We start from the raw sequence: 27,101 nt of genomic DNA on the forward strand, positions 1-27,101 counted from the left end.
AATCACCTGGTGTGATTAAAATTGTTGGACTGCACAGTCTAATGTGATGATGGCAACATTCTCCAGAGGATGTAAGAGGAAAATGAAAGAGGGAGTTTTGCTTTTGCTTTAATTTCAATTCGGTTAGGAGATTTACATTTTCTCTTCCGTTGTACAAAAATACAAGGCTGAATTATGCTGTGCAATTTAAGACCTTATTTCATGCATTTAACTCTTTTCTTTCTGCTACCTGTACAGGTGAAACTTCTGCAAGATCTTTTGGTTCTGCCTCTAAAATACGCCCTGAATCTGACCATGTTAGCCATATCCGCAGGCCGTGCTGTTTCTTTGCTTATTATCCTCTAAGGTCCCCTCACTGCTGTTAGATACACCTTACCACAGCAGACAGGAGACTGCACAGCCCCATGTGGCCTGTTCTCCAGCCTTCCTCTTGCACACCTTCTTCCTTCCTGTCTTGTGTCCCATCCCTGAGAATTGACCTCTTCCCCCAGCAGCTTATTCTCATCTCTATGTGTCTTCACTTGCTCTGTTTGTTCCTTCGACCTGAAACTCCCTCTTTGCAGATCTCGGCATAGTTGGCACCTTATCAATTTTTTTTGGCATAAGTGCAAATGTCACCTTCACATAGAGACCTTTCCTGACTCTCTGAACCAAATTAGCCCTTCCCTCTCATAACTTTTCATCATCCTTTCAAATTTTCTTTATAGGTTTTTTTTTTTTGCCATAAAGAATGAGCTTATTTTATTTTTAGGTGCTCTTATCTGTGTCTATTCACTGCAAGGAAAGGCCGCAGGTGCAGGAATCCTGGGTTGGTAATAGATGTGTCTTTGGTGCCTAGGATAATGCCTAGAGTTTAATCACCACTCTCTAAATATTTGCTGAATGAAAGAATAAAAAGAAAATTCAATGAATAAGTTTTTTCATGTTTCACATTGTGTTCTGTTTCTCACAGTTACATTCGTATGATGATATTGGGTGGGCACATGTTTTGAACTAAAAAGTGTTATGTGTTCCTGGGCCTCCTCAGTGTTACTATTTAGATTATAAATCTGAATCTCATCTATATGTCTGCATGCTAAGTTGATTCAGTCGTGTCTGATTCTTTGCAGCCCCATGGATGGCAGCCTACCAGGCTTTTCTGTCCATGAGATTCTCCAGCCAAGAATACTGGAGTCTGTTGCCATGCCCTCCTCCAGGGAATCATTCTGACCCAGGGATCAAACCAGCATCTCTTATGATTCCTGCACTGGAAGGCAGGTTCTTTACCACTAGCACCACCTGGGATGGATGTTTGTTTAACCCAAAAGTAGCATATTAAAAGGGGCTTTTCTGATGGCCCAGACAGTAAAGAATCCACCTGCAATGCGGCAGACCTGGATTAGATCCCTGGGTTGGGAACATCCCCTGGAGGAGGGCGTGGCAACCCACTTCAGTTTTCTTGACTGGAGAACCCCCATGGACAGAGGAAGCTGGCGGGCTACAGTCCATGAGGTTGCAAAGAGTTGGACATGACTGAGCGACTAAGCACAGCATATTAAAAAACCAAAAACATTGTCCTTTGCTTAATTCCACTTAAAAACTACATCTCAATTGCCAATAAGACTATTCACGAGGCGATCCATGCTATTTGAAGACAATATTGTTTCAATGATTTTGATGTATTTTCATATACAAATTAAAAAACTTTCCCATTGTAGTGTTGGTTTTATGCGCAAATATAAACCTACCCTACAGTCCATGGGGTTGCAAGAGAGTCTAGAGACACATTTATTAAACGCACATTGCTATCTCCAAAGGACACCATGGAGAGGCCAAGCATGTTGTCCTTGGAGTCACACAGATCTGGATTTGAATCCAAGTTCAGTAGCTTATTGACTTGGCCACCATGGCTTAACATATGTAAAACATCTTGTCCAATGTTCAGTAACGGATGGTTAACTGTCCTCATCACATTGTACATCAGTTTTTATTGAGTAAGTTCATAAGGCATTTTGTGAGTCATCCGCAGGTGCTACTAGCAGATTGAGGTCAAGTTTGAGAAATAGCACTCTTGAGAAATAAAAATAAAATGTGAAGCAAACTCAAAGTCAGATGCTATTTCAACATAGGTAGTCTTCGAAAGAAGTTTATACTAACACCTTTATCAAGAGGCAAAATAAACAGATACAAATAAGAATTTAGTGAATTTAACAGTGTCATGTCTTAGACAATTCAAGGATTTTATAATTTGCAAGTAAAATGTACAAAATCAAAATGAAGAGATATATAAATTGGCTTTTGAAAAATAGGAAATGGCAAAGAGATTTGTATGTTTATTCATTAATTTGAGTGTCTATTGAGGCTAAGCATGGTGATATGTTGAAATCACAAACTCATTTGAAATGTATAAATGAGTAGTAGTCTTTGTTTGAGCTTCAGAAAAGCCCCTGGAGCAATATCCTTGACTTTGCTTCCAAATACATACAAATTATTTACATTATAATACGTTGCTTGGACCAAGACAATTCAACAATGGGGGCAATTACAGTCTCTTCAACAAATAATGCTAAGACAACTGGATATTCACATGCAAAAGAATGAAGTTGGACTCAAACTTCACACATGCAAAAATTCATTCAAGATGAGTCATCAACCTAATGGAAGAGCTACACAATCAAACTCTTACAGAAAAGCAGGAGTAAATCTGTGACCCTAAGTCAGACAATGGCTACTTAGGTATGACACCAAAAGCAAAAGTGACAAAAGAAAAAAATGGAAGATTAAAACATGGGAAAAAAACTTAGGTGCTGCAAAGGGTGCCATTAGAAAGTGAATGGCAACCCTCAGCATTGGAAAAAATATTTGCAAATCATGTATCAGATAAGGGACTTATATCCAGAATATATAAACAACAAACAGAACTCAATAATTAAAAAGACAACTCAATTACAAACAGGCAATACATTTCGATAGGTACATCTCTAAAGAAAATATAAAAATTGGTTAGTGGTGCTAGTTGTAAAGAACGCATCTGCCAGTGCAGGAGACATAAGAGACCTGGGTTCAATCCCTGGGTCAGAAGATCCCCTGGAGAAGGAAATGGCAACCCACTCCAGTATTCTTGCCTGGAGAATCCCGTGGACAGAGGAGCCTGGTGGGCTATAGTCCATGGGGTCACAAAGTCGGACACGACTGAAGCAACCAGGCATGAGCATGAGCTTGAGTGGGAACATAAAATGGTGCAGCCACTATGGAAAGCAGTTTGGCATTTCTGCAAAAGGTTAAACATGGAATTATATGATCCAGGGACTCCACTCCTAGGTATAACCCCCTGAATTTGAAAACACATATATTTGTATGCCAGTGTTCACAGTAGCATCATTCAGAATAGCCAAAAGGTAGAAACAGCCCAGATGTTCATCAACTGATGAATGGATAAAGAAAATGTGATCTATCTTATCATTATATAATGTTATCAATGTGATATATAGAATATTTTATATTTTCAGTAATAAATAGAAAGGAATAAAGTTCTGATGCATGCTACATCATAGATGAATCTTGAAAACATTATTCTAAGTTTATGAAGCCAAACTCAAAAGGCCACATATTGTATGATTCCATTTATATGAAATATTCAGAACAGGCAAATCTATAGAAACACAGAGTAGATTAGGGTTTGCTGAGTGGGGGGTTGTAGAGAGAATGTGTATTGACAGTGGGTACAGGGCTTCTTATAAAGGAAACAAAATCTTCTGAAGTTAGATTGTGGTGATGGTTGTATAATTTTGTGGCTTTATTGGAAAATATTGAATTTTACACTATAAGTTGAAGTATATGGTATGTGAATTTTTTTTCCAGTAAGTTGTTTAAAAATGTTGTTTGGAGTGAAAATTACCATTATATTTAAAGACATTTAAGTCATTCAATACACCACCAGATGGTTTCAATTTAAATTCAACCAAGCTGTTAATCTGTAACTGTGTGTTTCTAATAGTTGCAGATATATATTCTGTGTTCATTCCAAGGTGGGTGGAGGGGAGAATCATGATTTTAACCTCTGTATTTCTCCCTTATGCTATTCTGTTATAATATTTATCTAGCTAAAAATAAGCAAATTTTATGGAAAATATCTTTCTTTTCCTCTACCATTTTCTTCCCTTTTCTAATGTGTGCCAACTTGTTAAATTCTAGTATCCTAAATTTTCATATGGGAAATATGAATCTGGCATAAAGACATTAATTATTTGACCCAAGGTATTATAAAAACTTTTCTGTATGCCTACCATTCTGAATTGTGTCCAACTCTTTACGACCTCATGGAATTTTCCAGGCCAGAATACTGAAGTGGGTAGCCATTCCTTTCTTCAGGGGATCCTCCCAACCCAGGGATGGAACCCAGGTCTCCCACTTTGCAGGCAGATTCTTTACCAGCTGAGCCACCAAGGAAGCCCAAGAATACTGGAGTGGGGAGCCTATCTCTTCTCCAGGGGATCTTCCTGACCCAGGAATTGAACTGGGGTCTCCTGCATTGCAGGCAGATTCTTTACCTACTGAGCCACAAGAGAAGCCCAAAGAAAGGCAATGCCAAAGAATGTTCAAACTACTGCACAATTGCACTCATTTCACACGCTAGCAAAAATGCTCAAAATTCTCCAAGCCAGGCTTCAACAGTACATGAACCGAGAACTTCCAGATGTTCAAGCTGGATTTAGAAAAGGCAGAGGAACCAGAGATCACATTGCCAACATTCGCTTGATCATCAAGAAAGCAAGAGAGCTCCAGAAAAACATCTACTTTTGCTTTATTGACTATGCCAAAGCCTCTGACTGTGTGGATCACAACAAATGTAGAAAATTCTTCAAGAGATGGGAATACCAGACCACCTGATCTGCCTCATGAGAAATCTGTATGTAGGTCAAGAAGCAACAGTTAGAACTGGACATGGAACAACAGACTGGTTCCAAATTGGGAAAGGAGTACGTCAAGGCTGTATATTGTCACCCTGCTTATTTAACTGTTATGCAGAGTACATCATGCAAAATGCCAGCCTGGATGAAGCACAAGCTGGAATCAACAAGATTGCTGTGGGAAATATCAGTAACCTCAGATATGCAGATGATACACCCTTATGGCAGAAAGCAAAGAACTAAAGAGCCTCCTGAAGAAAGTGAAAGAGGAGAGTGAAAAAGTTGGCTTAAAGCTCAACATTCAGAAAACTAAGATCATGGCATCTGGTCCCATCACGTCATGGCAAATAGATGGGGAAACAGTGGAAACAGTGACAGACTATATTTTCTTGGGCTCCAAAATCACTGCAGATGGTGACTGTAGCCATGAAATTAAAAGACGCTTACTCTTTGGAAGAAAAGCTACGACCAACATAGACAGCATATTAAAAAGCAGAGACATTACTTTGCCAACAAAGTTCTGTCTAGTCAAAGCTATGGTTTTTCCAGTAGTCATGTATGGATGTAAGAGTCGGACTGTAAAGAAAGCTGAGCGCAGAAGAATAGATGCTTTTGAACTGTGGTGTTGGAGAAGACTCTTGAGAGTCCCTTGAACTGCAAGGAGATCCAACCAGTCCATCCTAAAGGAGATCAGTCCTGAATATTAATTTGAACGACTGATGTTGAAACTGAAACTCCAATACTTTGGCCACCTGATGCGAAGAACTTACTCAGTGGGAAAGACCCAGATGCTGGCAAGATTGAAGGCAGGAGGAGAGGGGGACGACAGTGGATGAGATGTCTGGATGGCATCACTGACTCAATGGACATGGGTTTGGGTGGACTCCAGGAGTTGTTGATGGACAGGGAGGCCTGGCGTGCTGCAGTCCATGGAGTCACAAAGAGTCGGACACGACTGAGCGACTGAACTGAACAGAACCATTCCCAGAGTTTTAACTACTTTTAGACTAAGGCTGAGTCGCCAGGTCTCTGCCATCTAGTGGCAGTACTGAAGAGCTATAGGTTTCCTACAGAGCTCTGAGTGCACAAACGTTGGTAGATGTCCAAGAAACTGTTAAGAACCATCAGCAAATTAATGACTGCTCTTATGTTTACTCTTTTGTTCAAGTACTGAGCTATATGTTTACACAAAGTTTTTATCAGTTTATCAGTCATTTATTTTTTTTTTTATGTTAGCTGCCTGAAATACAAAAACCTGGGACTTCAGTTCAGTTTAGTTCAGTTCAGTCATTCAGTTGTGTCTGACTCTTTGTGACCCCATGGACTGCAGCATGCCAGGCCTCCCTGTCCATCACCAACTCCTGGAGTCCACCCAAACCCATGTCCATTGAGTCAGTGATGCCATCCAACCATCTCATCTTCTGTCGTCCCCCTCTCCTCCTGCCCTCAATCTTTCCCAGCATCAGGGTCTTTTCAAATGAGTCAGTTCTTTGCATCAGGTGGCCAAAGTATTGGAGTTTCAGCTTCAGCATCAGTCCTTCCAATGAACACCCAGGACTGATCTCCTTTAGGATGGACTGGTTGGATCTCCTTGCAGTCCAAGTAACTTTCAAGAGTCTTCTCCAACACCATAGTTCAAAAGCATCAATTCTTTGGTGCTCAGCTTCCTTCACAGTCCAACTCTCACATCCATACATGACCACTGGAAAAACCATAGCCTTGACCAGACACACCTTTGTTGGCAAAGTAATGTCTCTGCTTTTTAATATGTTGTCTAGTTTGGTCATAACTTTCCTTCCAAGGAGTAACCATTTTTTATTTCATGGCTGCAATCACCATCTGCGGTGATTTTGGAGCCCAGAAAAATAAAGTCAGCTACTGTTTCCACTGTTTCCCCATCTATTTGCCATGAAGTGATGGGACCGGATGCCATGATCTTAGTTTTCTGAATATTGAGCTTTAAGCCAACTTTTTCACTCTCCTCTTTCACTTTCATCAAGAGGCTCTTTAGTTCTTCTTCACTTTCTGCCATAAAGGTGGTGTCATCGGCATATCTGAGGTTATTGATATTTCTCCCGGCAATCTTGATTCCAGCCTGTGCTTCCTCCAGCCCAGAGTTTCTCATGATGTACTCTGCATATAAGTTCAAGGCATACTAATTTATTAATAGTTTCTCATCACTTATAATTGAGGCAGATTGTATTTTACAGTCATTTCTGTTTGCAGACAATTGAAGAATTTGCTATTTCTTGTCAGTTTTTGTAATACCTGCATTCAAGTATAGTTCTTAAGTTCTGAAATTTTCCATATTAAAGATTGGTTATGTTCACCATTTGAAATTGTTTTAATTTAATATACTTCCCTTCAAGTAATAGTGATGGATATCTATAATATGGGTTATCTATAGGTTGAATAACCTTACGTTTGTCCTGTTAAAGCTCAAAAATGATGCCTCATTCCTTAGGATATGTAAAATCTATTGCTGGTAATGTGTTTATTGGCAACATTTAACGAAGCTTTAAAAAAGCCATCTTATAATAAGTATATTACATTGCTAATGATAAGTTATGCTTACTTGAGAGTGGACTGCTTTTATAAAACTGGCAGCATACAGTTTGATTTAGCTCAGCTAATGTTATTCAATGACAGAAAAATACTTCTTTATTAAAAATGGAAAATGCCGAGGTTAATTTTAAAAGTAAAATAAAGTATGATTATATAAAATAGAAATGAGGTGATTTGTTTACATTATGGACTCATTTTAGCTCACTTCTGAGTAAATGTTAATTTTTTTTAAAGAAAATCCTGTTGGACACATAGGCAACACATTCAGTAATAACTTGGGTGAGGACTTTAATAAAGTCTGCTTACAGATACTCAGCTATAGCATTTATATTCAAATGAACAAAAATCTCATTATTATGGATGAATTTAGAAAAGATAAGCTTAGAACTTACCTCAATAGATTATCAGGTTTAGAACTGACACTGGCATGCTGTGAATCTTTCCATCTCTTTATAAAATAGAATTAGCATATGTGTGTATATTTGTAAATTATAAAGCTCTTCATTTTTTGATGGGGTTATACAGGGGAGGGGTGCAAAGGCTAGTGAAAACCACATGGCTAGTGCTTTTTTTCTGCCCGAATGCTGTTGAGTGGTTCGTCATATGTACATGACCCAAAACCCTGTTGTTTTGGTTTGTGTATATGTTTGCCTGTTCTTTGAGTCTGATCAACTAATTTTTCCAGTGCTGATGAATTTCCAGCAGAGGTTTGCTGGATGTACACATCTAATCTTCTCAGAAAGATCTACACAGTTTGTCCCTTAAAGCCTGGCTCTTATATTTTTGTCATTCTAAGGCCGGGCCAGACAGCCCACTGAATGTTTAACTCCAGCCCAGAAATCTATAAATAAGAATGAAAAGAGAGAGAAGGAACAACGCAGGGGTGGAAATGCAACACACAGAGAAAAATGCAACACAGATCTTGGAATGGAAATCTACGACTTCCACTGAGGCTGTGCTTGAAAATCTGTATGCGGATGGTTTCCCCACGAGTGAATATATGAACAGAGAAGAACGTCCTTGAACTGTCTCTTTGAAGACGCTCTTAATTAATAAGGAACAAGAGGAAAGTCAGGAAAAGACTCACAGTTGTCCACAGACATGTTAGGAAGGGATCCAGGAGAGAGAGTTGTCCAGGAAACCCGACTACAAAGCGGGAAGACCTGCACACAGTACAGAGGAAAATGCAGAAGGCGGGTTTCCGGGACCTTGGGTGCTGGTCCAGAGGATGGGGCCTGTGGAGTTATTACCACTTGGCGACAGGAGGGGGCAGCAGCGAGCCGCAGAGTGGCCAGGTGACTCAAAGTCAACAGGGGCCAAGGATGCAGAAGACAGAAGCGGGGCTAGAACGCTTGCCCGTGGTGGTTCCAGAAGCTCCAGCGGGGCTGGCTAAGGGGTGAAGGCCTGCAGGGGACGCTCCTGCACGAGCCCCGGCCCTGGAAGGCTTTCCCTTAAAGGACCTTTCAAACAGCCGCCTTGGCGTGGCTGCAAAGCTGTGGCCCAGGTCCTAAGGGACGCCGGGCTGTATGTAGTGCTTTGCCTGGAGCCCGTCGGTCACACTCCGCTGTGTGAAGCCAGCTGTGATTTCACCAGCGCGTGAAATCGGTTGTGGCTGGTGACCTTCCCTATGGCCCCTCACGGCTCGAAACTGTCCCCAGGAGCCACCCTTGACCTCAGTTTCTGCCTAATGGCTCCTGAGCTCCGTCTGGAAACTTGATCTCAGTGCTGTTAATTTCAGGACAATGGAAGAACTCCTGAAGCAGTGGAAACCTGGGACTTCCTTTGAGGCCGTTGAGACACTTTGTAAGGGGATGGTGTCCCAACTCTACTTGGGCCAGTGTTTTGGTCACTCTTGTCCCTGGAGTGTGATGAGCACCCCACTATGGGGACCAAGGTCAAGTTCAAGGTCGTGAGCCAAGGTCAGAAGCAGCTGGCTAGTGCTCTTGGGCCTAGAAGGTGGGGTTTAGTCTCTTTCTATTCTTCTAGGAAGCCCAGCACGCACTAGCAAAATAGATGAACTATCTTACTGCGTCTGCCATGAATGGGGAGCCCTGGCTCAACCAAGACAGAAGCTGGGGAGGCTGAAGACCTCGCTGGTGGGCTGGTTGTAGATGGATTCAGGAGGGGCTTATGGAGGCCTGCCTGTAGTGCTGTGTGTGAACCAGCATGTCCTGGCTTCTGAGCCCTGACTGTCCGTCACCAGCACGATGTAACTGTCAGCGTCTCTGTTACATTACGGTGGCGACTGGCCGTGAAGGGACTCCTTGCTGCACAGAAGTGGGAGTGCTTTGAAGGTGAGCCTCCTGTCTTCTCGCCCTGAACGAATGCTCGTGGGTCAACATTTGCCAGAATACCACTGCCCAGGCGCCAGACTCAAGGCTGGTCCTCATGCTGGCCCGGGCAGGGGTGGTGGAGTCCTGGTGCCCTTGGCAGGTCTACCCACCTTTGTTTCTTACTAGAATCTCCAAAGCTGCTCGGTATCATAACCCACGAAAGTGAAAGATCATCATTTTCCTACCTACCCTCTGACCTTGTAGACATGGACTTTTGTTTTTTTTTTTCTGAATAGTTTGGGTGTGAGGAGAAATCATTTGGATCAGGTCCAGGGCTGGCTGTGTGGTGTAGAAGCATCATCAAAGCTGGGACCAACAGACAAAGACGCAGCATTTACTTTGTCATTACTTAACTTGGGTGAAAGAAAGCTGAGCACCGAAGAATTGATGTTTCTGAACTGTGGTGTTGGAGAAGACTCCTGAGAGTCCCTTGGACAGCAAGGAGATCCAATCAGTCCATCCTAAAGGAAATTAGTCCTGAATATTCATTGGAAGGACTGATGCTGAAGCTGAAACTCCAATACTTTGGTCAACTGATGCGAAGAGCTGACTCATTTGAAAAGACCCTGATGCTGGAAAAGATGGAAGACAGGAGGAGAAGGGGATGACAGAGGATGAGATGGTTGGATGGCATCACCGACTCAAAGGACATGAGTTTGAGTAAACTCTGGGAGTTGGTAGTGGATAGGGAGGCCTGGCGTGCTGCAGTCCATGGGGTTGCAAAGAGTCAGACACGACTGAGTGACTGAACTGAACTGAACTTGGGTGAAACAGATACTCCCCACCTAACCTCAAGTTTCTTGCTCTGTGAAATAAAGGGGCTTGGTTTAGCAAGCTCTAATTATCCCTGCTCTTGTGTTCTGAACTACAAATCTCATTTTCTTTTGGAATACCAAGCATCAGTGTACTTAGGGTTATCAACTGTCAACTCTAAATAATTTGCCCCAAACCTCTACTTGTACCGAAGCTCTGTTAGCTCCCCTAAACATTCTGCATCAGGTCTCTGGGCTTTGCACTTAATGTTCCCTTTTATGGAATGTCCTGCCTTCCTGTCTGTCCATCTGACACGATCCTGCTCTTCTTTGAAGGGTCAGCGGGTGTGTGACCACCGCTGTAAGGCCCTCCAGGACTTCAGTGCCCCCTCTTGCTGTTTCCCAGAGTCCTGACATCATTCACCCTGGCACAGCGGGAGGGTGGGGAGGAAACCCGGGTGCAGGTGTGGGTCCCCCAGATTCTCAATCAGCTCCATCCTGTGTTACCTCCATGAGGGCATTTGCTCTGTTTAGCTTGGCTGAGCTTTGGGTTCAGCTACTGCTTCATTTTCACCTCTGCCCAGCACTGCCCTTTGGATCTGATGGGATCCCTTTGGATATGACTTTCCTTCCCCTTTGGTTCCTGATCCCAAGGGCCATTTCTGTTATTCCACATCCATACCTTGTTACAACTCCTGAAATGCCATGCCTGGCCACAGACCTAATTCCCTACCCACCTGAGCAGGATGTTGTGCTGAGAGCTTGGAAATTCATTAGGGGAGAAATTGTACTTTCACTTGATCCTTGGTGTCTGTTGTCATGTCCGGAACAGAGAAGTACTCAGTGAATATCTATTGAATGAGCACATGAATGACTAGGAGGAGAACTGACCCAGTGAAGATGTGCTTAGGATGCAGATTTGCAGGCTGAGTTTGGATTTTGCCCCTAGATTGGTGGTTCTCAGCCTTTTTTAGGGCCTCAAGGAGGATGTGATAAAACAGAATATTCTTACCTGCAAAACAATGCACAGCATAAAAAAGCTGGCCCAGAACTTCAGTGTTTTCAAAGCGCCTGTTGAAGCCTATCTGTTAACGCCATGGAATGGGCCCTGCAGCACACCACGGGGAAACCTGGAGAGATTTTAGGTCTGAGAAAGACATGGTGAAGATGATGGTTCAAGGAGGTATTCAGGGTGGACTGGAGGCAGGAACTGAAGACCCGGAGTTTCTGAGTATAAGGTGAGGAAGGGCTGGGAGAAAGTGGAATACAGTGGGTGGGGAGAGAGACACAGGGTGGGACGGACGCAGGGCCTGAGTGTGATTCGTGTGGAGGAGCCCCCTGCCAGTGACTCTGTGCTCCTGAAGACAGATCCCCGAAGCCTCATTTACTGACAAGATGACACAACAATCATTGTGTTTTAAATTTTTATTTTATTGGCAGATAGTTACTTTAAAATATTATGTTAATTTCTGCTGTACAGCCAAGTGATTCAGTTATACACATGCATATTCTTTTTCCTACTCTTTTTCCATTATTGTTCATCACAGGATATACTGAATACAGTTCTCTGTACTATCCAGTAGGACCTTGTTGCTTATCCATCCATGTATAAGAGTTTGTGTCTGCTGATCCCAAACTCTCAATCCATCCCTCAACCACCCCTTGTTTTTAAAGCGTGATACTGGCACACAGGAGTTATTACCTTTAATTCTGTTGACTCATGTGATGGGAACAGTACTTTTGCACTTAGTTATCTACTGACTTGACATTACTGGCTTAGGAACTTAGTGGGAGAGAGCAGAAATAGGAGAGAGGATGTCTTAGACAACTTTCCAGAGATTTTAGAACTGGAAACTCTCCCGTCCTCCCTCTCCCCCTACCCCCTCCTTCCCTCCCTTCTTTTCTTCTTAATATAAAGCAGAACACACTTTTATGTAGCTTACTTTTTTTCCCAACCATTTTTTTTTTCAAATTAAGTGTGCCTTTTTCTTATGTTTGGTGTCCGACGCAAACAAGACGCCTGCCTGCAGTAGCTGTAGGCAGTGACCTTGTGCTCCCATTGAGTCAGGCTGGTAAACGCTCTTCTACCCCACAGTTGCCAATCTAAATGCATGAAATTTAGAGGAAGCATAGAAGTGACCGCTCAGAGAGGCTTGAAAAACATGGAAGATTTAGAAGACATCAGGCTTAGAGTAAATTAAGACAAGGTTTTAAGAGGAGTCCGCGGGGATGAGGCTGAAAACATTTAAATATGCGAGACAAGATGACACAAGCTCAGCCATTTGGAAATTCCCTTGATTATGTCTCCATCTGAAGATGGGAGGAAGTGGTCCGTTTCGCTATTGTTAGGTTTTCTTCCACTTTTAATCATTCCTTTTCTCATTTGTTTCTTCTCCCATTTTACTTTCCTTTGCTCTTGTCCTTGAGCAAACATTCCTTCCAAGACTTCTCTCTTCACTGTTGCTGTGAATCTCAGTCTTTCATTTCTTTTCATGAAGATGGACCTCTCTTTTCCTCCTGTTGCCTCCTTTTATTGCTTTGGCAGTGTCTCTCTTTCTTGTCTCCTTCTCACCTGGAACAGACAAAGTCCAGTGGGCTCCAACGGGCTTACTGCCTTCTCAGGCAACCACCTTCTCATTCTCTCTCTTTTTTGGGGGTCAGACTCAGTGTACTGTTCTTAGTTGCTCAGTTGCATCTGACTCTTTGCAACCCCACTGACTGTAGCCCTCCAGACGCCTCTGTCCATGGGGTTTTCCAGGCAAGAATCCTGGAGTGGGTGGCCGTGCAGACCTCCAGGGGATCTTCCCAGCCCAGGGATGGAACCCAGGTGGATTCTTTACTGTCTGAGCTACCAGGGGAGCTCCAAACCCAGTGTAACCAATGCATTTTGCTCCATCTTCCAGTCTGTCTTCGCCTTCATCAGGATGCGGGATAGGTGATGCTGTGATAGCAGACACGCATGAACTCTGCAGGGCTCAGCAAACAGAGACGTGAGTCTGCCCACCGTCTGGTCTGACCCGGGCTGTGTGCACAGCGTCTCTCCCGAGTCTGACACGGAGACCTCAGCTACATCCAGCCCCACGCTGCCCTGCTAGAATCTAGCCTTAGTTCCCCTTAGGTTCCCATTTAGGAAAGAGCTAGTCCCGTCCCCACTCGGATGCACAGGGCTGGGAAACCTTGAGCACGAGTACTGATGGACCTGGCGTATCCCTAGTTTCTCAATGCCGTGTTTCTGCTCCCCGTCTTTGAAGGAGAGAAAAGCAGATCGTGATCTGCGTACACATCATGGCCTTCAGGCTGCACTTGGCACTGCTTGGAAAGATGAGGTCACAGTACTAAACTGAATATATTAATAAGATTGGAAAAATGCCTTAGGTTGAAGTATTGTTGGTTTATAACTTTGTGTTAATTTTTCTGTATAGCAAAGTGATTCAGTTATATATATATATGTACATATATATATATATATGTACACACATATTCTTTTCCATATGATTTTCCATCACTGTTTATCATGGGGTATTGAATATAGCTCCCTGTGCTATAAGATTTGTAGATCTGATTTTTTTAAAATTTAATTAGCATCTTTATTTATTTTTCATTTATTTTTATTAGTTGGAGGCTAACTACTTCACAATATTGTAGTGGTTTTTGTCATACATTGACATGAATCAGCCATGGAGTTACATGTGTTCCCCATCCTGATCCCCCCTCCCACCTCCCTCTCCACCCGATTCCTCTGGGTCTTTCCAGTGCACCAGGCCCGAGCACTTGTCTCAGATTTTTAAACTGCCCTAATCTGGACTGGATACTTAAATAGTCAAAGGGGCCAGAAAGCTATGGGGTCTGCCTGCGATGTTATTAAGGGTCAGGAAAGAATTGACAAAGTATATTTGAAAGCAGTAACAGGGAGAAAATAAACCAGTTAATGTTTGTACCACACTGTGTCCAAGACTGTCCAATATAAAACCTATGTTTAGTTTGGAGAATAATATCATCAAATATAAATAAGACTATGCAACTATGAACTTACTGTTCAATGTAAGCTACATGAAGAAACCAAAGATTAATATTCTTTTGTTTTTGAATGAGCTTAAACAATGACTTTACATCAGCTTAGATAACAGGAAAAGGAATTTAATCACATTTTAAATTAAATTCAAAGATAGATCTAAAAATAATTGAAGTTTGGCGAATGCCTTTCTGCCAAGAGTGCTCTGAAACTCTCATAATTAAATTAGCATGTTTAATTCCCCTGGAGTATTGCAGCAGGTGCGAATCAGCCCTATTCATAAAGTACATCCCATTCAAACAAAGTAAATGCCCTTTAATGTCCTTGCAATGACCTCTGGGTGGAGTTCCCAGTTCTCATAAATTCTCATACACGATCTTAGCTTCTAGGGACTTTGGCATGAATTATGATTCAAAGAGGAGTTTGATTAATAATGCATGTCCATGGATAATTAAAAGAGCTCTTTCTTTATAGTAAAAAACATACTTGAATTCTGAAGAAAATGTCTCAGATGATGTTCAGAGAGCTGGGATGTGCCTGCCATGTCATCCTGTCCTCTTGCTTTCTAAGCTGCCCCTCCGCAACTGCTCTGTCTTTGAAGACCTCCAGAGAAAGATGCTACCATCACACAGGTCAAGCGTCCTTCTGCTACCACCAAACCTGTACATTATGGACCACACTGAACATTCTTTATTATATATTTCTTAAAGCCAAGCCTATTATGTTCTTACAAATTTTCTTATTACTTATTTGTGTGAAATCTTTATTTGAAAATTTTCAAGTTCCTTCCTCTTTTAAAAGACACAGCCTTTATTTATTATGAAACAACACATGGTTGGAATATAAAATAATGTTCAGATTGGAAAGACATTGCGTGATTTTAAAATTGGAAAGACCCTACAGGAACATCTATGAAAGTGAAAGTGAAAGTTGCTCAGTCGTGTCTGACTCTTTGCAACCCCATGGACTATACAGTCCCTGGGATTCTCCAGGCCAGAATACTGGACTTGGGTAGCCTTTCCCTGCTCCAGGGAATCTTCCCAACCCAGGGATCAAATCCAGGTCTCCTGCAATGCAGGTGGATTCTTTACCAGCTGAGCCACAAGGGAAGCCCAGGAATACTGGAGTGGGTTGCCTTTCCCTTCTCCAGGGGAATCTTCCTGACCCAGGGATCAAACTGGGGTCTCCTGCATTGCAGGCAGATTCTTTACCAACTGAGCTACCAGGGAATATCTATGGTGCCACCTAATTTTATAGAATCTAAGTTTCACAGAGTCTGCAAGTGCACTTGGTGGCAGAGCTGGAACTCAACTCATTTTTGGGCCGGTGTTTTGTACCTGATGAAATAGTCTCTCCATTGTGTGTAGCTCTTTACATACATAGAGGGGATGGTGAAGCTGATTAGGGTTTAAGCAAGCTAGAGTAATAGCAATAGCTGAGAAGTACTATGGACAAATTGCTTAGAGAATATAGACAAAATAAAAATTATTGTTCATAGTTGTGTACTAATTTATTTTATTATTCATTGGAGGGACTCTTGCTGAAGCTGAAGCTCCAATACTTTGGCAACCTGATGCAAAAGACTGACTCACTGGAAAAGACTCTGATGCTGGGAAAGATTGAGGGCAGGAGGAGAAGGGGACGACAGAGGATGAGATGGTTGGATGGCATCACCGACTCAATGGGCATGAGTTTGAGTAAGCTCTGGGAGTTGGTGATAGACAGGGAGGCCTGGCGTGCTGCAGTCCATGGGGTTGCAAGGGATCAGACACAACTATGTGACTGAACTGAACTGAACTGAATATCTGTTTGATCCACTAAATTATAAATGCCAAGAGAGTAACAATTACATTTTAAATTATATTTTGATAACAAGCATATAATTGTCCTTTTAAAAAGGGATATTTAATTTGACAAGTTATGATTCCTCTTTAAATATTTTCTCTAATATTATATGAACTGTTCTACAGATAATTTCCAAGGTCTGCATTTAATGAATTTTATGTATGTTTCTTTTTCATAAAGTCATCCTTTAAAGTAATTGCTGAACTTTATATATGTTTTTAAATGTCATCAGAAAAGGTACATTTCAATACTTTCTTGAATTTTTGACATTGTTCTAAAGGATCTTTTCACTGCAATACTTGTTAATTATGTCACTTTAACATAGAGAAGTGAATAGATGAGATGTCTTCCAAACTGAGAGTGAATATTGATGAAACTGGGGTTCCCCAGGGGCTCAGCAGTAACGAATCTGCCTGTAATGCAGGAGACCCAGGGTTTGATCCCTGAGTTGGGAAGATACCCTGGAGGAGAGCATGGCAACCTACTCCAGTATTCTTGCCTGGAGAATCCCATGGACTGAGGACCCTGGTCGGCTACAGTCCATAGAGGGGCAAAGAGTTGGACGTGACAGACGTGACTGAGCATGCATGCATGCATTGATGAAACTGACAATTGATGTCTTTCATTGATGGCTGGTTTGACCTGCAGCTGGTCTGGTCCGGTCCTGAGTCTAACAGAAAACTGAAATACCACTCTAAGTGAGCTATAGGGCTCTTTCCCTGGATTTATTCTTAGTTATTTTAAATAACAAAAAATACACTAATATATTCTCATAGGAAAGTTAAATAAAATAGCAGTTACAGAGCAAAAACTGAAGTTGTTCCTTCCAACTGTCTTAGTCTGCTCAGGTTGCCATTACTCAATACGGCAGACTTGACCACAGGCATTTCTCTTTCCAGTCTGGAAACCGGGGGTCTGAGGCCTGGGAGCCAGCATAGTGGGTTCTCCTGAGGGCTTTCTTCCTGGCTTGCAGACGGCCGCTTTCTGGCTTTGTGCTCACAGGGTGGACGCGAGAGGAAGCGCTCTGGTGTCTCTTCTTGAAGGACACTCATCCCATGCAGAGGGCCTGCCGTTATGACCTCATCTGAAGACAACTCCCGTCCAAAGCTTCCTTTCCAAATTACATCACAACAGGGGTTCAGGCCTCAGAGTGTGAACTTGGGAGGGGAGGCACACTCAGTCCATAGCTATGAAACTGGTGAACATTTGTGTGTGCGTGCATGCATGCTCAGTTGCTCAGTTGTGTCTGACTCTGTGACCCCAGGCTCCTCTGTCCATGGGATTTCCCAGGCAAGAACACTAGAGTGGGTTGCCATTTCCTACTTCAGGGGATCTTCCCAACCCCGGGATTGAACCTGCATCTCTTGAGTCTCCTACATTGGCAGGCAATTTTTTTTTTTTTACTGCTGTGCCTCCTGGGAAGCCCCAATCACTACTTTACTCCTCTCTCAGCCCTCACCCTTTCCAGATAAGCCTCGTCAGAGGTAACTGGCCAGCAAGTGGCGTGAATTCTTCTAAGCCCCCTTGTGGACCATCTTGGGCTCTGTGTTTGCTGACTGGGTTGTCAGGAGAGTGATGCTGTAGCACGTGGCATATGGAACATGACCGGCTGACCCTGCCAGACTGCCCTCCTCCCGGTATCTGCCCCTTCTCATACCTCACTGAGGCTTACCAGGACTGTAGGTGGCAACCAAGCAGCTCTTCTTCAAGGAAGCCCCAGAGGTCCCACCCCTTTTCTTCTAGAGGGAAAAAAATGAGATGTAGAGAGGCAAATCGATTTCCAAGAGGCTGTCCAACTGTTTGGTATCAGAGCCGGGTCTGGAATTCATGCCTCTGAATCTCGTCGAGAGCTCTCCTCCAACACCACTTTGATTTTCTGGAACCCAAACTCCCCACCTAAGATTCAGGGGAGTAATTCACACAAGTTCCACTGTCTTGTGATTTGGCTGATTCTGGAGAAGTATGTTTTAGATCTTGAGTCTTTAAACTGACTCTTCCTAAACACAGCAGCAAAATAACAGAGACCATTTTAGTTTTGGGCACAAGCCACAAAACGGATGTTTGAAATTACTTATGTGAAAGACGGGGCCATTTAAAATGACTTTTTGATTTTAGGTTCTATGAAGTTATGGAGGGACCATACTATTATTGTGTCTGACTCTTTGGACCATGGACCATAACCTACCAGGCTCCTCTGTCCATAGAATTTTCCAGGCAAGAGTGCTGGAGTGGGTTGCCATTTCCCTCTCCTGGGGATCCTTCTGACCCAGGGATTGAACCCAGGTCTCCCGCATTGCAGGCACTTTACCATCTAAGCCTCCAGGGAAGTCATGAGAAAAGCAGAGAGGATCATGTTTTTATAACAAGTTAAATTTGACTCTGTAAGTGAATGTGTATTAGTTGCCTGTTGTTATCAGCATATTATCACAAACTCAGCAGCTTAAAATAGCACAAATTTATTATTTTGCAGTTGTGTAGGTCAGAAGCCCGCCAGGCTCAGCTGGTTTCCCTGCAAAATGTGCCATAGGCTGAAATCAAAGTGCCGGTCAGCCTTAAGTCTTACTGGAGGGAGAATCCCCCTCCATGCTCATTTGGCAGATTTCAGTTCCACGTGGAACAGCACTGAGTCCCCCATTTCTGAACCGGTTGTTGACTGAGGGTTGTTCCCTGCTTCTAGAGGCTGCCTGCATCCTTGGCTTATGGCCTCTTTCTCCATCCTTAAAGCAGCAATGGTAGTTCAGTTTTTCTCATACTTATCTCTTGTGACTTCTCCTTTTGCCTTATCTTTCCTGCCTTCTTTTCTGTTGCACCTCTCTTATTAACTCTTCCATTTTCCTCTCCTATGTTTAAGCATCTTGCTTAAGAATATATTAGGTCCAGTCAAATAATCCAGTATAATATGGCTATTTTAATGTCTATGACTGTAATTACATGGACAAGGGATTATGCCTCCATTTTGCCAGACAGAGTAACATTGTTCTGGGAATTACAGAAGTTTGGGGAGCTTGCTCTTCTGCTTACTCAGCCTACCTTCCGGCACTCAAAGATTCATGTCCACTCCATATAACAAAATACATTCATCGCATACCAAGATTCTCCACGGTCTCTTCTCATTACAGCAGATTTAAAAATCTCATCTCTAGAGTCTTAAATCTGATCACCTGATTCATCTAAATCAGCTATGAGTGAAACTTTCTTGGAGCACAGCTCCTCTCCATCTTTATGCCTGTGTAACTAAACAAACAAGCTGTTTCCTCCAAACATACAGTGACATGATGGGCAGCAGGCGACAGTTTCAGACGTTCTGGTTGACAGGGAGAAGGGAGTCACCGGTGACCCGTGATTTTGAAATCCCTTCGTGCAAACTCCGTTAGATTTCAAGGTTGGAGGGAAGCTTGGTTCTGGGTTACGCCCTCTGGGCTCTTGCTTTGTGCTTTCTCTTTCATGAAACGCAGCCCTTGTTTGCAGCTGAGTAGTTCTATCAGTCTGTTTGCACAGGTAACAGACTGTGGGGGTTGCCAGCCCCTGTCCGTCCGAGGCGGTGTTGTTTCTGCTGCCACAACAGCCTTAAGGATTTTGTGTGTCTCCATGTATGTCACGGGGATTTGCTTGTACACAGATCTTTCCTGGATAATCTCATCTCTATTTATGGTTTCTGCTGGTCTGGCTGAAAGGATCTATGAATATAGAGACTTTTAGTCTCTTCAAACAGCCCTTTGTGCAACCTTCTGAACTTTGGCGATTTCTAAGGTATTAGCAAAAAGGTTTTATAGACACAGCTGGGCTTTTCCTCTATATATGTCTTCCTGAAAAGAGTATTTCTTCAAAGCCAGCAGTGGTGAGTCAAGCCCTCCTCAGGTTTTGATTACCTCTTACCTTCCCTTCTGTCTCATCTCTCTTCTGCCTCATCTCTCTGTCTGACTCCAGCCAGAGAAATCTCTCTACATTGAAGTGCTCAAGTGATTTGAACGGGCACACTTTCCTAATCCAAGAGAATCTTCGTAATTCAGGATCCCTACCATTATTTACATTTTCAACATCTTTTGCTATGCAGCGTAACATAGGTTCTGGGAACTGACATGTGGAAATCTTTGCAGGACCGTTATCTTGCCTCCTACAGAGCGTAACCCCACACTATCTATCCAGATAGGAATAAGAGAGGGGAGATGGCAACTGAAGAGGAAACAGCTCCTGGAAACCAAAGGCAGTAGGAAAGTGTCCAGCATTATTTGGACCACAGGTGTCAGAGCAACTGCGGAAGGCTGGAAGCTGAGTGTCCTAAGCAGCTGCTCGGCACCCTGCCAAACCCAGACAAACCCTTCTGGTTTGAACCAGGAAGGCAAACTTAGGCAGTAAGGAAGCTCAAGTAGAAAAAAAAAAAAGATTATATCTTTAGTCATCATGAACAAGTCTGATCAGGAGTCTGACTGTGAAAGGACAGAGATAGGTTGGCTTCACAGACCAATACCACACTCTGTTATGTTATGGTAACTAAGTGTTTTAATTTAGTTCTGAGTCCAAATAAGCTTGTCTCATCTTGCAGACATTCTTGTGAGTGTAAGAGTATGGCTGAGTCATAAACCAATAGCATCAAACTCTCTGAAACCATTTACTAGGAGAACTCTATATAGCAGTGGCTCAGTGATAAAGAATCTGCTTGCAATGCAGGCATCACAGGAGACATGGGTTTGATCTCTGGGTCAGGAAGATCCCCTGGAGGAGGAAATGGCAACCCATTCCAGTGTTCTTTCTTGGAGAATCCTATGGACAGAGGAGCCTGGAGGGGTACAGTCCATGGGGTCGCCAAGAACTGGACACACCCAGGAGAACCCCTGTTAGGGTGTCAGATAGAATTTCACCTGGTTAGAACACAGAGCCATAACAGCTACCATCACTTATCAGAGTAGCAAGACGGTAGCTGGATATTGTTTTCTGCAGTACAATCATTCATCTGGGTCACAAAAGTCACTCACCCTCTGACCTGGCAGTTCAATAGCCGTAGCTGATACCCACAAGTAAATCACATTAAGATACGCACTGGTCCTCAAACAAGACACTTCTGAATCCCAATACAGTGTGCAGGAATCTATTTAAGGACTCTGCCATTTCCTTCTGCTTAATTTAAATTACGTTGCCAGGGTGACAATCAAGCCATCTTGTACTAGAAAATTAATCCAAAAACCTCATTTGTGTCAGTTTGCTTTTCTGTGGCATTGGCTAGCAAACACAGAAGTATGATGAGATTCTGTTGTTAGCCTAGCACTTAAATCAAGGCTACAGGCTCTCTTAAGTATAGATAGTGATTTTAGTGTGTTAGTATTCCTTTCCTTGCCCCGACAGCTTGCTTGCTAAATGGGATTCTTTCCAAATCCCTTACATAGGGGTAAATCAAAGCAACTTAAAATTTGAAACAAGCCAATATCTAGTAGTTCACACAACATATTTAATCAGGAAGCTAAATCTTAAATTTAAAAAATTTCCAATTATCATGAATGTGGACTTGGGCCACAGTAATAACTGAAAGGTTTCTTTTATTTTTGGTTTTTGGTGATGAAATAGAGTTATGCATGTGTGTGTAGGGGAAGCAGTTATTGGCCATTTTTTTCATTTATGTCTTTCTTACTACCAGTATATACTTATTGTATGCAAACCCCATTCCAGAACACCATTCAGTCTTCTGTGGAAGTAACTTTTCTTCATAGTGCCATGATCCTCTAGGACAGTGTGGAGCAGGGCCAGACAGTGGGAGAGAGTCTGTCTTTTTACTTACCTAAATTTATGGCCGTTTAATTTTCAGGTGACCTTTTCTCAAATGTGCCCACCCCGCCCGCACCCCTGCCATGGAAACCTTCAGTCTTTCTACTAACCATGTGAATGTTCTCTGTGAATGTATTCTATTTTTTTTGCGGGGGGGGATGGCAACTGATGAAAGGTTTGTATTTTCTGTACATATTGACGCCTAGTGAAATAGAGACACATCTGTGGACGCAGGAAGCCAAGGCAGAAGTGGTCTTGGGAATATTCAGTTCAGTTTAGTCGCTCAGTCATGTCCGACTCTCTGTGACTCCATGGACTGCAGCATGCCTGGCTTCCCTGTCCCTCACCAACTCCTGGAGCTTGCTCAAACTCATGTTCATCGAGTTACTAGTGCTGTCCAACCATCTCATCCTCTGTCAGCCCCTGCTCCTCCGCCTTCAATCTTTCCTAGCATCAGGGTCTTTTCTAGTCACATCAGGTGACCAAAGTATTGGAGCTTCAGCTTTAACATCAGTCCTTCCAATGAATATTCAGAACTGATTTCCTTTAGGATGGACAGGTTGGATCTCCTTGCAGTTCAAGGGACTCTCAAGAGTCTTCTCCAACACCACAATTCAAAAGCATCAATTTTTCAGTGCTCAGCTTTCTTTATGATCCACCTCTCACATCCATACACGACTACTGGAAAAATCATAGCTTTGACTAGATGGACCTTTGTTGGCAAAGTTATGTCTCTGCCTTTTAAAATGCTGTCTAGGTTGGTCATAGGTTTTCTTCCAAGGAGCATGTGTCTTTTAATTTCCTGTCTGCAGTCACCATCTGCAGTGATTTTGGAGCCCAAGAAAATAAAGTCTCTCACTGTTTCCACTGTTTCCCCATCTATTTGCCATGAAGTGATGGGACTGGATGCCATGATCTTTGTTTTTTGAATGTTGAGTTTTAAGTCAACTTTTTCCACTCTCCTCTTTCACTTTCATCAAGAGGCTGTTTAGTTCCTCTTTGCTTTCTGCCATAAGGGTTGTGTCATCTGCATATCTGAAGTTATTGATATCTCTCCCTGCAATCTTGATTCCAGCTTGTGTTTCATCCAGCCTGGCATTTAGCATGATGTACTCTGCATATAAGTTAAATAGTCACCTGAAAATCTGCAACATCCTGGGGAAGGCTTTGGGCCTTGGAAGAACAGAGCACTTTCATCAAGAACTCAGGTAGTGGAGAGACCCCAGTTTCCATCTGCATGGCGCATATTAGCTCAATAAAGCAGTTAAAGGTCACTGTCAGAACCACTGTCATCAGACACCAGTGTCAGTTAAAAATTCAACTCAACAGAAGAACCATCCCTGAGAAGACTTCCCTGGTAGTTCAGATGGTAAAGAGTCTACCTGCAACGCAAGAGACCCAGGTTCAATCCCTGAGTTGGGAAGATCCCCTGGAGGAGGAAATGATAATAACCCACTCCAGTATTCTTGTCTGGGATATCCCACGGAGAGAGAAGCTTGGTGGACTACAGGCCATGGGGTCGCAGAGAGTCAGACAAAGAATCAAACATGACCGAGTGACTAACACTTTTGCTTTCACTTTCACTCCTGAGAAAGGACTCAGCACAGAGGTGACCTTGCCTTCCTGGCAGTCAGCTCCAGGCACTGGAGTACAATCTGGCAAGACTTCGAAAATCAAACTCACAGCATCTTCCTGCTGTGTCTAAATCGAATTCCAACCCTCATACCTTCGTCCTCTCACTCCGATTTGTACTTGAATATTAGACAAAATGAGATGACCTTGTCTGCCAAAGGTGGAGTCTGATGTACAACTAACTGCTCATCCAGGGGAGCAGCCACAGCCAAGCAGAACCACACGCTGCTATGCCTTTGGCATCGCGCTGGCAATTTCACAAACTGTCATCAGCAGAGTCCTAAATATGCCAGGAAACCTGCAGTCTCAACACTGAAGGTTTGTTGTGTCTTCAGGATCTGTGAACACACATCTGGGAGGAAGGGGTCGGCCACGTGTTTGCTTTCAGGCAACTGTATGGTCAGTCATTTTAAATATAAAGCGGGCTCTGAGTTAATTTCTCAGTGAAAGAAGCTTTTTGCTTCTTGCTCTGACCTACATAGACTTTACCAAGGAGACTGCCGGACAAACAAGAACTGTCCTTGTCTGCTGTGGAGAGGCCAGAAAAATGATGAGAAGGGCACACCAGGTCCTTTCATAAAAGAAAACTGTCCTAAGCCACAACTCGCAGAATTCCTATTCAGCTTTTCCAGACTTCACATACTTCTGCACATTTGAAGAAACATTTTTAAAAATATGTTTAAAACTTCTCTAAATTTTAGCTGTTTTATCATTTGGTTCTGTAGTTAAGATATAAATAGAGAGTTAACATATGTGTGGGAGTTACTGGTTTATTTGAACACCATATTAAGAAATCTTTTGAGATATGTAAAGTCGTGGCTATAAATATGTTGTTTTTAGAGCTGGGGATGTCATTGATGGGTGTTACACATCTTGAAGGTACTTGAAACGAGATTTTATGCAGTGATGTGTTTGTTCTACCTAACTTTCCTGTGCTAAGGGGTACTGAAAATAAGGAAAAAGTAACACTATGTGAGCGAAGATGAGAGAAATACATATTTTCATATATAATATACATATAAACATACATATTCTATAGAATATGTGTCTACAACATATATAATATAAATATATAATACATATTATGTATATAATATACATTTTTTTCTTGGATAATGGGGCTGCAATATGAAAAAAGAAAGTTGGCAGACTGTGTCAAGATGAATCTCATGTATCTTTTGACTCCTGGTGGAATCATTCTGGCTTTAAAGTCTTACATTTTGATGATGAACAAATTTGATTTAGCCCACTATTTTTGGCTCATCCACCATAAATCATTATAACCTTACCTCGTTTTCTCCAGTTTTTTCTACAAGTTACAGAAATTTCTCTTCTTCAAATATGACTTCAATCAAAATTGAATAATAATATCTGACATGTATTGGATGCTTCCATGGGCATATGCAAAGCAGTTTGATGTATTTCTTCATTTAATCCTCAGAACAACTCCATGTAGGAGTATTATTAACTCTATTTTGCAAATGAAATTATTCATATATTGTGTGGTTAGGTAACTTGATCATAAGGCTAATAAACCGTTGAGCTGGGATATAGTAATAACAAATGTTAATCTCAAACTCCGAATTTATCCCCTCCCTTTCCCCTTTGGTAACCATAGTTTGTTTTCTATGTCTGTGAGTCTATTTTTGTTTGTAAATAAGGTCTTTTGTATAATTTTTTAGAATGATTTTGGGATTAATAAATACACTCTACTATAAATAAAAGGACTTCCCAGGTGGTGCTAGTAGTGAAGAAACCTCCTGCCAATGCAGGAGACCTAAAGAGATGTGGGTTTGATTCCTGGGTCGGGAAGATCCCCTGGAGAAGGAAATGGCAACGCCCTCCAGTTTCTTGCCTGGAGAATCCCATGGACAGAGGAGGCTGGTGGGCTACAGTCCATAGCATTGTAAAGAGTCAGATACGACTGAAGAGGTTTAGCACACACCCATATATAAAATAATCAACAAGGACCACTGTATGGCACAGGGAGCTATACACAATATCTTATAATAACCTATAAGGGAAAACAATCTAAAAAAAATGTGTGTAACACCTGAAACTGACACAACATTGTAAATCAACTGTACTTTGATAAGAATAAACTAAAAAACTACAATTGCTAAGATTTATATAGCATTTATGTAACACATAGAATCTTTACATCAACCCAACCATGGGGGAGAAAGAAGTAACAAGAATGGTGAAGGCAGCTGTTTAAACCTTGTCAGTGTGACTTCGACCCTGAGTATTTCCTGTTACTGTTAAGATACAAAGGTGTGCTATTCATATGGTTGCCACTGTGAATTGGAATTCACATCACAATTCAAATTTAAATCAGCATTTTTAAAAAGTTCCACTCTGTGGCGGCAGGAGCTCCATTCAAGCGCCCATGGCATGCTACTGGCCCAGTGAAGCCTATTCAAATCACCTTCTTCCTTTCTTTTCTCTACTATGGAACCTGGAAAGTGAAAAGTAATTTCTTTTGCTGCTGGGTATGGTCATGTTATTTATTCTGATCAACAGGTTGAAGGGAGACATCTGAGAAAGACCTGTCTTCTTATTTCCCAAGAAGAAAATAAGAGAAGATTTTGTTACTTACACTATCCTTTCTTTTTTCTTCTTGGAATGTGGATATGACGCTTAGAGTCAACAGCCATTTTGCGGACACTATCCACAAGCAAATGACAATACAGCAGGAAAACAGTAGACACTATTGATGATTCTCGTGATAACTTCTTCAGCTCTGAGCTGTCTGCTTTTGGAATTCTTACTGAGTGAGAAACATATGCTCCATACTTGTTTAAACCACTACTTGCCAGTTTTACCATCCCTGTTTGTGGTTGCCCTCCTAAGTGATTTGAGATGCATATAAAATCCAGAATTAAACAATAGCAACAGCGTCAAACAAGTGCCCAATAGCCGTATGTGGCCTCAGCTACCATCCTGGACAGCACTGCTGAGTTTATTTCCATCACCACACAACGTTCCCTAGAACAGTGCTGATCTCTAGGCTCTACACAATGTTTTCCTGAGGAAATCTTACAAAATAGTGTGAACTCTAGAAAGAGACTCAGACAGTAAAGCGTCTGCCTGCAGTGCGGGAGGCCTGGGTTCGATCCCTGGGTTGGGAAGATCCCCTGGAGAAGGAAATAGCAACTCCCTCCTGTATTCTTGCCTGGAGAATCCCATGGATGTAGGAGCCTCATAGCCTACAGTCCACAGGGTCGCAAAGAGTCAGACACGACTGAGCGACTTCTCTTTCTTTCTTTCTAAGTTTTATTGCCAACACATGAGCTTATCATCATTTGAGTTGGAT

This window comes from Odocoileus virginianus, chromosome 19 (genome assembly GCF_023699985.2).
Source record: "Odocoileus virginianus isolate 20LAN1187 ecotype Illinois chromosome 19, Ovbor_1.2, whole genome shotgun sequence".
In the NCBI taxonomy this organism is placed as follows: domain Eukaryota; kingdom Metazoa; phylum Chordata; class Mammalia; order Artiodactyla; family Cervidae; genus Odocoileus; species Odocoileus virginianus.